This window comes from Giraffa tippelskirchi, chromosome 5 (genome assembly GCF_054371585.1).
Source record: "Giraffa tippelskirchi isolate mGirTip1 chromosome 5, T2T-mGirTip1v1.2.pri, whole genome shotgun sequence".
In the NCBI taxonomy this organism is placed as follows: Eukaryota; Metazoa; Chordata; class Mammalia; order Artiodactyla; family Giraffidae; genus Giraffa; species Giraffa tippelskirchi.
In genome coordinates, this window is record NC_137279.1 from 65,400,625 (window position 1) to 65,413,739 (window position 13,115).

Here is a 13,115-nt window from a genome sequence, read left to right on the forward strand (position 1 = left end):
GACAGACATGCCCTCCAGGGAACACCCTGGGAGGATGAGGGCAGAGACTGGGGCGATGATTCTGGTAGCCAAAGGATGGCAGAGATTTCCAGCAAACCTCCAGAAGCTGAGAGAGAGTTGTGGGAATGATCCTCCCCCAAAGCCCTGGGAAGGAACCAACCTTGCTGACATCTTGATCTTGGATTCCCAGCCTCTGGAACTGCGAGACAATAAATTTTTGTCTTTAAGCCATCCAGTTTGTGGTATTTGTTACAGCAGCTCTGGCAAACTAATACATTAGATAAAATGCTCCTATCTAAAGAAATGACCAAGAAACCTAAAATAAATTTGCTTTCCTTTTAAAAGACATCCACTTTCCTTAAAACACAGTGAGATATGACAAAGAACAGCCACCCCAAGTATTGATCACAGCTAGAGAGAACAGTTGCCGTGTTCTTCATAGACAACCCACCAGTGGTGATAAGACACTGGCAGCCTGGGAATTCCTGGTGCCTGCTCAGCAGGCTTTTTGCATGCACACATATGGCCAGCATAGGATTCAATATGGTGTGTATTACGTCTCCTTCTGACTCAGAAAAACACCTGAGCCAATATGTCCAACATTTAAAATCAAGATCAACTACAACTCAGGATGGACTTAAAATGATCTGAATAAGTATTTCTTTTCTCATTGAAAAACCAACAGAGGGATTATCAATCAACATTTTCATCTCTCAGGTGATATGTCTTGGCATCTAATTTATTTGTTTCATTTCTTCATCTCTACATGAATAGCTTCTGCTCTTTCTTAGTTCAGTAGCTATGGTTCCTATAGAGACTATAACCTTTAATGTTATGATTTGCTCCTGAAAGAATAATGCTAATTTTGCCTTCCTTAGTTGTCAGGGAACTAACAGACTCTTTATTTTTTTACTCTTAAAAAAAGAAAAATAGTGCTCGCTTCGGCAGCACATATACTAAAAAAAAAAAAAAAAGAAAAATACATATACATTCCCCATAGACATGACCTCACAGAATTCAATCAAGGATATTTTATTATGAAATGCTCAGAAAAGATGAATCTGTAGAGAGAGAAAGTAGACCAGTGGTTGCCAAGGGCTGGAGAGAGGCTGCAATGGGCACTCAATCTTTGGGGATTGACAGATATGTTCTGAAATTAGATTTTGGTTTCAAAATGAGTAAATTTTATGGTATATAAACTATTTCTCAATAAAGCTGCTGAAAAATTTTAATAACTATGTCTCCATGTGATTTGCATTTTCATAGCCAGCAACACAGAGTTGTAGAGGTATAGAATGGTGAAGTTTAGGGTTGCTAAAAAAAAAAAAAAGTGAAAACTGTTACCATAGTACAGCTAATTAACATCTTTACTATCCCATTTCCTTCTATGAGCAAAAGTATCTCTGGTCATCCTCGCCATGGAAATACTTCTGGAGTTGGGTTATATGTGTTACTTTATTAGTTTTACAATCTCCATTTAAGGAAAAGCTACTTGATTCCACACCAGGACTGGCTGCCTAATATTCAGACAGCATCCACTTTTTCTTACGTTCAAGATACTGCCAATTGAGAAAGGATTATTTACCATGACAAATTTTAAATGGAGAATAAAACATAATTTAACTTGAAAAACGTATTTGTGCCAGAATCATAAGAGCATTGCCAGAGGGAAATCAGACTTCCCTTTAAAGTGGTTTTAATTATTCAGTCTCTGACGTGCTTTCAATATAATCCAATCCAAATGCTGCCAGACTCTTCTGTGCCAGCTCTGAAGAGCAGTGTGACAGTACACTGCGTTGTTTAGGAAGAATCCTTTTCCCTTCCCGACAGTGTGGGTTCCATACTCAAGCATCCTGAATCCCTGTGAAGACTGAGTCAGTGAACCAGAGGAGCTTACGTTAACTGAGCTTCCTGTGTATCTTTAACCCTCTTTGGATCCTTTTTTGGAACAAACCTTCAAGGGTCAGATCAACACAATCTACAACCCCAGGTTCCTGGGCTGCCATTCACTCATCCGGGAAGTCTTCACGATTTCCCCAGAAAGACACAGTCCCACAGTATCTTCTCAATATTATCTTGCATAATTATCTCTTTTTTTTTAAATTGAGGTGTAGCTGACTTACAACATGTATTAGTTTCAGGCATACAACACAGTGATTTGATATTTTTATACAACTGATCACCACTGTGAGTCTAGTAAACATCTGTCACCATGCAAAGCTATTATAATATTACTGACTATATTACTGTGCTATATACATTACATCCCTGTGACTCTTTATGACTGGAAGTTTGTACCTCTTAATCTCCTTCCCCTATTTCTCCTACCCACCTCCTGTTTCCTCTGGCATCCATAAATTTGTTCTTTGTATCGATGTGTCTGTTTCTGTTATGTTTGTTTGTTCGTATTTTAAGTTTCACATTGAAGTGGACTCATGCAGTATTTGTCTTTGTCTGATTTATTTCACTTGGCATAATACCCTCTAGGTCCATCAGTGTTGTCACAAATGGCAAGATTTCATTCTTTTTATGGCTGTGTAGTATTCCATTGCATGTACATGCATACATACCACACCTTCTTTAACCATGGACATGTTGGTTGCTTCCATATCTCAGGTACTACTATAATAATGCTGCAGCAGAATGTGTTTTCTCTGTTCCCGTGGTGCTCATTTCTGCCAAAAAGCCTTACCTGTTCTTAAAGGCAGAGATCATGTTGTTGTTGTTCAGTCACCACCCAGTCGTGTCCAACTCTTTATGACCCCATGGACTGCAGCACGTTAGGCCTCCCTGTCCCTCACCATCTCCCAAAGTTTGCCCAAGTTCATGTCCCTTGCATCAGTGACGCCATCCAGCTCTCTCGTCCTCTGATGTCCCTTCTCCTTCTGCCCTCAATCTTTCCCAGTATCAGGAACTTTTCCAGTGAGTCAGCTGTTTGCATCTAACGACCAAAATACTGGAGTTTCAGCTTCAGCATCAGTCCTTCTAACAAGTATTCAGGGTTGATTTCCCTTAAGATTGACGGGTTAGATCTCTTTGCTCTCCAAGGGACTCTCAAGAGTCTTCTTCAGCACCACAGTTCAAAGGCATCAATTCTTTGGCACTCCACCTTCTTGACAGTCCAGCTCTCACAACTGTTCATGACCCCTGGGAAGACCATAGCCTTGACTATACGGACCTTCGTCAGCAGAGCAATGTCTCTGCTTTTCAACACACTGTCTAGATTTGTCATAGCTTTCCTGCCAAGAAGCAAACGTATTCTGATTTCATGGCTGCAGTCACCATACACAATGATTTTAAAGCCCAAGAAGAGGAAATCTGTCACTATTTCCACCTTATCCCATCTATTTGCCATGAAATAATGGGGCCAGATGCCATGAACTTAGTTTTTTTAATATTCAGTTTTAAGCCACTCTTTCACTCTCTTCCTTCACCCTCATCAAGAGGCTTTTTAGATCCTCATCGCTTTCTGCCATGTCATTAATCACCTTCAAATACCCAACTATCAGAGTTCATCCATTTTTCAAGAACTATCTCAATACTACCTCTTCCATATCATATATAATTTCTTATTTCTTGTATACCCTCTCTATCCTGAATCATTTTTCCAAAATTATTGTACTCCATTTTATTGTATCCTGACTTGATTATTTTTCTTATTCCTCATTATACTGTAGACCTGTGAAAATAAGAGGTGCTTTGTATTACCTTGTGTTCTCCATTTTGCCCCCAACCCTCAATCTCTCCCACTATCATTATCAGAATTAGAATGGATTCAATAATCTCAATTAAATCAAGTAGTAATGATTTTGCCACCCTCACCTATAATTATGATATCCATGTACATTGACTCCAAAGTCAGAAACAATGAACAAAACATGCCTTATCTAGCTTCTGTATCTAAGGAGCAAAAAAATACTTCTAATCAGTTCTAATGAGGTGGATGAAACTGGAGCCTATTATATAGAGTGAAGTAAGCCAGAAAGAAAAACACCAATACAGTATACTAACGCATATATATGGAATTTAGAAAGACCAACTCGATGGATATGGGTTTGGGTAAACTCCAGGAGTTGGTGATGGACAGGGAGGCCTGGTGTGCTGCAATCCATGGGGTCGCATAGAGTCGGACACGACTGAGCGACTGAACTGAACTGAACTGAATGATAACCCTATATGCGAGACAGCAAAAGAGACACAGATGTATAGAATAGTCTTTTGGACTCTGTGGGAGATGGTGAGGGTGGGATGATTTGGGAGAATGGCATTGAAACAGTATATTATCATATGTGAAACAGATCGCCAGTCCAAATTCAATGCATGAGACAGGGTGCTCAGGGCTGGTGCACTGGGATGACCCTGAGGGATGGGATGGGGAGGGAGATGGGAGGGAGGTTCAGGATGGGGAACACATGTACACCCATGGCTGATTCATGACAATGTATGGCAAAAACCACTACAATATTGTGAAGTAATTAGCCTCCAACTAAAATTTTAAAAAAATCTAGTAGACATAATGTATCTAGGCTTATCTTCAGTTGGTACTGAGGCCTTATTTTCAGTAGCAAATACACAAGACATATTTTAATTAAAAAAAATACTTCAATGAGAAGAACTTCTCTGTGAAAATTTTGAAGGGGTCACATCTCTTACCAACATCCTTTTGCCAGTGTGTCCACACACCTCCCCACTCTGTGTTTTGTACATTTCCATCAGCATCTCGAGTGACTTTTATATCACTTTACCTTCTGCCACACACAGCAGTGTGGGGCAGACCAGAAGGTGAGTGCTTTGCAGTCACTCAGACTCAGTTCCCAATTATGTGGCTCAGCTGGAAGATCTTGGCAGGCTGCTTACCTTATCTGAATTCTGGATTTATTTTCTGTAATATGAAGATCAATAACATTCCCATGTGGTTATTGTGAAGATTACATGGGAAAATGTGTTTAAAATGATTTGCAATGCTCAGCATATTAAAAGTACTAACAATATTAAATTAAAGGTACCAAAACAACTAAACAAATATTTATTTGCATGCCCACTGAGGGTTTTGCACTAATATGCTCTGAGGACCCAAAAATGAACAAGGCTGGCACAGACTCTATTCTCAAACAGCTTAAGAGTCTAGTGAAGGAGACAGACACTTGAATATGCAAATAGAGGACTCATGACAAGCCCAGTAAATGTGGAAGTAAGCACAGCATGCTTGTAGGGCTCAAACAAGGGGCACCACGGCATCAGAAAAGACTTTTTCACTCTTCTGATTTCTTCAAGTTGCAGTGAGAACTTAGTATTTATAAAGGATGATCATTATTAACACAAAATCTATTTCATGGTCCAGTGCTGAGGGCACAGTACAAGGTGCCGGGTACCAGCTAAAAGAAGCATCATGCCTTCCAGGGCATGCCACAGTCCAGAATCCAAAAGCACAGTCATATGGAGAAATAGGGATCAAACCCACACACAAATATCCATCCATTAGATATGTAATACAAAAGAGCCTCAAGGCAAAAGTACAGTCAATACACATGTTCTGCATTTGCATATTTTCCTATTCTGGGTAATAAGTCAAAACTCAATGTGAACAGAGACTGCTTAGCAGTTTCTGTAAAGCAGATGCTCCGTTATGCTTCTAAAGCCTGCTCTCTTCATTGTCTAAAATAGCATGCTAATTTTAAAAGGCAAAATAATGCAAGACATACAGAGTGGTGAGTGGAAAAGTTTCAAGGCTTACAAGTCCAATTTCTCATTACAAGTGGCCCCTGGGGAGTAATGAGAAACCACACTCCGCTCATCAAACAGGAACCTGTGTGGTTATTTTACACTTCACTGTATTTACAGCAGCCTCAGCTGACCAAGAAGCTTCCAGGGGGGGAAAACAACATGAGTTTAGGTAAACGAAGGCTGTTGGCCTTACTGTTTAACACAAATGACAATGGTGACAGAGGGCCTTGAGTTCAATTGTAGGGAGCATGTCCTCTGCTCTGAATGTGTTTGGCAAAGAGCTACAGGAGGGAGGCCCACCATGTCTCTACACCTCCCCAGACAGGCATCACCACGCTCCTGCTCTGCGCCACGCCCAGCAGGGGGGTGAACATGAAGGCCCTGACAAGCATCCTAAAGCCTGAACGTCCTGGGCGAGCACAACCTAGAAGTCTTCCCTTTCCTTTCAATTTCTAGTCAGGTCTGCTTGTATTGACTTCAAACATTGCCCTTTCTTATAATCAAATTATTTTGCTTGACGGTGTCTTCCAGGTAATTGACAATTATACACAAATCACCATAATATTTCTATAAAGTAGCCTCATACCTCTTGTCTACTTCCATTTCTTTCACCTGGATTAAGTCTTCTGTTATCAACCGGAAAAAAAATGATGAAACGAAATACCATGAACTAACACACACTCCAGCTCCAGCTCTTGCTTAGCAGAGGATGGGATGGAAGGGCCCCCACTAACTGCACGGCAGCCTGTCAGAGAAGAGCTGCCACAACTGCTAGAAGGCTGATGAAACCTAGAATCTGCTAACTAAGAGCCATGCGATATTGAGTCCTAGTCTTCTCCTCTGGAAAGTGAAAGTAACAAGCTCTCCCTTCAAAGGTGGTTAAAAGGATTGGGTGAAGTTCTGAGCTCACTGTGCCCATCACAGGCCCTATATAAATGGGTACTTATCACTATTATTATCACTCTGATCAATAGGCACTCCATGATAACCTTGGGACATGTGTAAACAAGAAATGCAGCAGAACTCCGCAAATCTACTGACTGTGGGCCTGAGTGCCCAGGAGACATGTGATATCAGGGAAAACCCTTAGACCAGAAGTCAAACATCTGGTCACTGGACACAGCTCTGCACACTTCACTGTGTGACCTGGGCCACCCACGACCTTCTTCTCTTCCCATTTTCTCATTTGTAAATTGAAGCAGTTGACCTAAACTGTCTGTAGTACCCCTGAGAGGCCACTGGCTGTTATTTTTATGAATTCTCTAGATTAAGCAGGCCCCAACCACAGTATCTGAGAGAATGGAGGTCTGGGTCTGACCCCATACTTTACTTGGTGAGGAAATACAACTAGATAATGCACAGGAGATTTGGGGAGAGGATGTGGACAGCACATAAGCCCTTTCCCTACAGAACTGATAAGCAGAACACTTGAACTCCTAAACTTCTTCAGACCACATTCTCCAGGGTGATTCTGCAAGATCCCAAATTCACTTTCTGCTGAAAGGAGCAGGCTACCATCCTGACTGATAGAGAGCCTGTCTCCCAGGGCTTGAGGACTTGACAGATTTTATCACGCTAAACTGTTAGTCTGAGAGCAGTGAGGAGAAAAATCCTTCTACTGATAAGGAATCTGAAATACTGAAAAGTTAAGTGACTTCCTCTTGAGCACCAAGCAAGGCAAAGGCCGGGGAACTCTGCAAATTGTCTTTACTCCTCAGACCTTCTAATTAGGTCAGCTGCAAAGGCCCAGGCCACTTGGAAGCGCCCTGCTGTGGATCTCACCCCCGGTGGTGGTGGCCACTGCTGTGCTTCCTCCTTGGACCCCGCCCCCTCATCTCAGTGCTCCCCCCATGTGACATTCAAAGCTGCCCTTCACTCCACCATAACCATCACTCTCAGCTCCAGTATGCAGCCTCTCTCCTCTCAACAACTTCAGGGTCCAATGACCTCCAGCCTCTTTATCCAATCATAAAGTCAGGAGGATTATTTAATGCCATCTCTCTAAACCCTATTACAGGGAACAGGATTTTCCACAGCCCAGACTAGAATTTATACAAAATTAGCCTCCTGGCATCTATCTCTTGATCTTTTATTTCCCCTTCCAGCAAGACCAGCTAACGAATTTGTGGGGCCTAATACAAAATTAAAACAAAGAGTCTTTTGTTTAAAAAAAAAAAAGTAGAAGAATTCTAAGACCATTGAAGCAGAGCATTAAGCCAAGCCCTGGGTCTTGTGTCACCATGGAATGTATCACCTGCGCAGGATTGGGGCCCTGCCTCTCAGCGTCTGTTCTTTGTGAGCTCTGAACATGTTTAGAGATGTGTGCTCTGTGTCTTCCTTCACATGAAATGTCACTCCTCTCCCACAGCAGCTTCCAGTGCTTGTCTGCCAACCCCTCCATCTCTGATACCACTGACATCCACATGCCATCACAGCCTCTCAGAGACCAAGGTGCCAGCTAGTTAACTTACTAGATGAATTGTGCTGCATGTCAGCCTGGAAGCCCTAGCCCTCACAGCCCCATTTCAACCAGGCATGGCCTCCGGAAACCTGCCTGCAATGTGCTGAGGTATCCATCACCGATGGGCCCAAAGGAGTGTGTGTGTGTGTGTGTGTGTGTGTGTGTGTGTGTCTGTGTCTGTGTCTGTGTGTGTGTGTGTGTGTGTGTCTGTGTGTGTGTGTGTGTCTGTGTGTGTGTGTGTGTGTGTGCGCACAGTGTGAATCCCAGCGCCAGTCAAGTGACCTTGCACATGGCCCACGTGTGTGTGTGTGTGTGTGTGTGCGCAGTGTGAATCCCAGTGCCAGTCAAGTGACCTTGCACATGGCCCACCTGAAAAGAGGCTTAAGCCTGGAGAAGGTTTAACTTCTCCTCAGCAGAGTTTCCTTTCTCTAGAAAAACAGACAAAACATTTAATTTCTCATTCTCTACAACCAAATGCACATTTGTCAGCTAAGAACAGCTCTGCCAATTAGCAGATGCCGCAGCCAGAATCAATAAACTGCAGCCTAAAAACAAAGCCACACAGTCCCTTTGCAGTACTGCTTGACTCAAAACAGACCTAAGTGGAATATTCCTTAATTAGCACTGTTTCATAATAGTTTTTTTTTTTGACCCTCTTTTCTCAGGCATGTTTGACCCTCCAAGGTATTTCTAGGCATTGCAATTCCCTTTGCCGTACTGCTTGACTCAAAACAGACCTAACTGGAATATTCCTTAATTACCACTGTTTCATAATAGTTGTTTTTTTTTTTTTGACCCTCTTTTGTCAGGCGTGTTTCACTCTCCAAGGTATTTCTAGGCATTGCAATTTAGCAATTTTAATCTCCAGATAGTATTGTTTCTAATCTCCAGATAGTATTGTTTCTAATCTCCAGATAGTATTGTTCATCCTACCAAGCAACCCAGGGCCTTGACAGAGAGTAAAAATAAAATAATAAGAAGTGCATTTGATATTGTCCAAGAGGTCTCCGAGACTATCCTCAGTTCTTTTCATTCTTTTTACTTTATTCTGCTCTGGAAGTTATTTCCAACATTTTATCTTCCAGCTCATTGATTCACTCTTCTGCTTCAGATATTCTGCTATTGATTCCTTCTACAGAAGAGAAAAAGAAAGGGTATGAGAAATTTTTTGAAGAGATTATAGTTGAAAATTTCCCTAACATGGAAATAGTCAATCAAGTCCAAGATGCACAAAGAGTCCCAAACAGGATAAACCCAAGGAGAAGCATGCCAAGACACATACTAATCAAACTAAAAAAGACTAAACAGGGCGGGGCTAAGATGGCGGAGGAATAGGACGGGGAGACCACTCTCTCCTCCACAAATTTATCGAAAGAACATCTGAACGCTGACCAAACTTCACAAAACTACTTCTGAAGGCTGGCAGAGGACGTCAGGCTTCCACAAAGACAGCGCATTATCTTCAAAAGCAGGTAGGAGAAATTATAAAAGATAAAAAGAGAGACAAAGGAGTTAGGGACGGAGACCCGTCCCGGGGAGGGAGTCGTAGAGGAGGAGGAATTTCCAAGCGCCAGGAAACCCTCTCACTGGCGGGTGTGGGGGAAGATTTCTTATCTCGGAGGGCAACGTAACTGGGAGGAAAAAATAAATAAAATCCACAGATTACGTGCCTGGGGCAACTCCCAGCAAAGAACCCCAGACGCTCGAATCATCCGCCACCAGCAAGTGGGGGCTGAAAGGAGAGGAGCGGGCGGCACTGCCTAGGGTAAGGACTGGGCCCGAGTGCCCCGAGGGCAATCTGAGGGAGCTAACGTGAGATAGTAACCTAAACTGTGGGACAGCCAGAGAGAGAACTATCCCGCGAAAAGCCCAACTCTAAGGCACTGCCGGCCCGCTCACAGAAGAAAGGACTGAGCGATACCAGAGGAGAGCTAGCCGGCTGTGGACCGCCCCATCCCCTGCCGGATACAGCGGGCAGGCGGGGCCCGCCAGAGCCGGAGAGGGGCAAACTCGGCCCCAGAGAGGGCACCCCCTACCAAATTGCAAACAGGCTCCCAGTTTCTAAGCAAAGACTGCCTGAGATCCCAGAGGGTCGACAGCCGCCGGGAGGGTCGCAGCCAGAGACCAGCTCCCCAGAACCGACACAAAGCACACCGGAGCCGGGCGCGCCCGTAAACCGAGGCGGGGACCAGGGAGGTGATAAGCCGCACCGCCCCAACAGGGGAGAGCGCGCTCGCCAAACTCCTGGCCGCCTGAGCAGCTCCGACCGGGAACGGCACAAGCCGCGGGCGAAACCGAGTCTGCGCCTTTGTGGAGTAACCGGGAGCCTGAACCTGAGCGGCTTAGACCTGGGAAGTGCACGCAGCTCAGGGCCCGCTCCCCGGCCGAGTAACCTGAAGCCTGAGCAGGGTAGATGGGGAAAGCACACACGCCGTGAGGGGGGGCGAACCCAGTGCCGCCGAGACACTGCGAGCTTACCACACACACGCCAGATTTGCAGTGTTCCTTCCTCCCCACAGCACGATTGAACAAGCGAACCTAAACAGATCACCTCCACCGCTTTGTTGCAGGGCGGAAATTAGATACTGAAGAGATCTCCAAACAGAAGCCAAATAAACAGAGGGAAGCGCTTTGGAAGGGACAGGCCAACAGATTAAAATCCCTGTAGTTAATACCGACTGCATTGAAAAGGACCTATATCTTGAAAAGTATAAGCAGGAATAAGGATCTATCTGAAACTGAGCAGATCCCACACTGCTCACAACAGCTCCAGAGAAAGTCCGGGATATATATTTTTTTACTATTATTATTTTTTTTTTAATTTTTTTTTAAAATTAAAAAAAATTTTTTTTCTCTTTCCTTTTTCTTCAAGTCCTCTATTACACCTTTAACTTTCATTTTCATAACCCACTATTAACTTGCAAAAAAAAAACCCCTATTTTTGAAGCAAACTACATGCATATATCTTACACCTTTTGTGTTTTCTTTTTTTAATGTTTTTTTCCTGTTTTACTTTTTTTTACTGTTTCTTTTTTTACTGTTTTACTGTTTTTTTTCTTTTTACAGTTTCCTTTTCTTTTTTTTATATTGTAAGTTTTATAAGAGTCTAACCTCTACTCTAGATTTTTAATCTTTGTTTTACATATTTGATATCAATTTTGTACATTTAAGAACCCAATCTTTAGGACCCATTGTTACTCAGGAGTGTGATCACTGGCCTGATCACTCTCTCCCCCTATTGATGCTCTTTCTTCTCCCCCAGGGAACCTCTATCTCCCACCCTCCTCCTTCTCTTCTCAACCCAATTCTGTGAATCTCTGAGGGTGTTCTGGGTACCGGAGAACACTTCAGGCACAGGATACTGCCCAGATCTCTCTCTCCCCTCTTGATTCCTCCCTTTCTACTCATGCTCACCTCTATTTCCTTCCTCCCCCTCTCTATGTATCTCTGTGAACCACTCTGAGGGTTCCAAACTGTGGAAAGCACAGAGGGAAGTGCTTACTGGCTAGATTGCTCTCTCCACATTTGAATTCCCCTCTTCCCCTCCTGGTCACCTCAACCCCCCCCCCCACCTCATCTCTCCATGTAACTCAGTGAACCTTTCTGGGTATCCCTCACTGTGGAGAATCTTTTCACCATTAACCTAAAAGTTTTATTATTGAGGCTGTATGGAAGGAGAAGTCTTGAGGCTACTGCAAGAATAAGACTGAAAGCCAGGGGAAACATTAATTAATAAGAGACCATCCAATAGCCTCCATATATACACTGAAACCAAGCTCCACCCAAGAGCCAATAAGTTCCAGAGCAAGACATACCACGCAAATTCTCCAGCAACGCAGGAACATAGACCTGAGCATCAATATACAGGCTGCCCAGAGGCACACCAAATCCATAGACATCTCAAAAATTAATACTGGTCACTCCATTGCACTCTAGAGAGAAGAAATCCAGCTCCACCCACCAGAACAGCGACACAAGCTCCCTCAACCAGAAAGCCTTGACAAGCCACCTGTCCAACCCCAACCGCAGTGAGGAACCTCCACAATAAAGAGAAACTTCATACTACCAGAATACAGAAGGGCCACGCCTAACACAGCAATCTAAACAAGATGAAAAGGCAGAGAAATACTCAGCAAGTAAAGGAAAATGAGAAATGCCCACAAAACCAAACAAAAGAGGAGGAGATAGGGAATCTATCTGAAAAAGAATTTAGAATAATGATAATAAAAATGATCCAAAATCTTGAAAGCAAAATGGAGTTACAGATAAATAGCCTGGAGACAAAGATTGAGAAGATGCAAGAAATGTTTATCAAGGACTTAGAAGAAATAAAAAGGAGTCAATATAGAATGAATAATGAAATAAAGGAGATAAAAGACACTCTGGAGGGAACCAACAGTAGAATAACGGAGGCAGAAGATAGGATAAGTGAGGTAGAAGATAGAATGATGGAAATAAACGAAGCAGAGAGGAAAAAAGAAAAAAGAAAAGAAATGAGGAAAACCTCCGGGACCTCTGGGACAATATGAAACGCCCCAACATTCGAATCATAGGAGTCCCAGAAGAAGAAGATAAAAGGAAAGGCCATGAAAAAATACTCGAGGAGATAATAGTTGAAAATTTCCCTAAAATGAGGAAAGAAATAGTCACAGAAGTCCAAGAAACCCAGAGAGTTCCAAACAGGATAAACCCAAGGCGAAACACCCCAAGACACATATTAATCAAATTAACAAAGATCAAACACAAAGAACAAATATTAAAAGCAGCAAGGGAAAAACAACAAATAACACACAAGGGGATCCCCATAAGGATAACAGCTGATCTTTCAATAGAAACCCTTCAGGCTAGAAGGGAATGGCAGGACATACTTAAAGTAATGAAAGAGAATAATCTACAACCCAGATTACTGTACCCAGCAAGGATCTCATTC

General features: G+C 42.9%; 1 protein-coding gene and 1 long non-coding RNA gene across 7 annotated transcripts in view; one reads left to right on the plus strand and one right to left on the minus strand.

Annotated features, from left to right (window-relative positions):
- Positions 1 to 13,115, minus strand: part of LOC145506221 (uncharacterized) — a 527,653-nt gene that overhangs the window by 196,577 nt on the left and 317,961 nt on the right. The window lies entirely within an intron of this gene.
- Positions 9,492 to 13,115, plus strand: part of RGS13 (regulator of G protein signaling 13) — a 46,824-nt gene continuing 43,200 nt past the window's right edge. The window contains exon 1 of the mRNA XM_081490285.1: positions 9,492 to 9,657. The gene's annotated coding sequence lies outside the window, so the exon portion shown is untranslated. The remainder of the gene's footprint in view (positions 9,658 to 13,115) is intronic.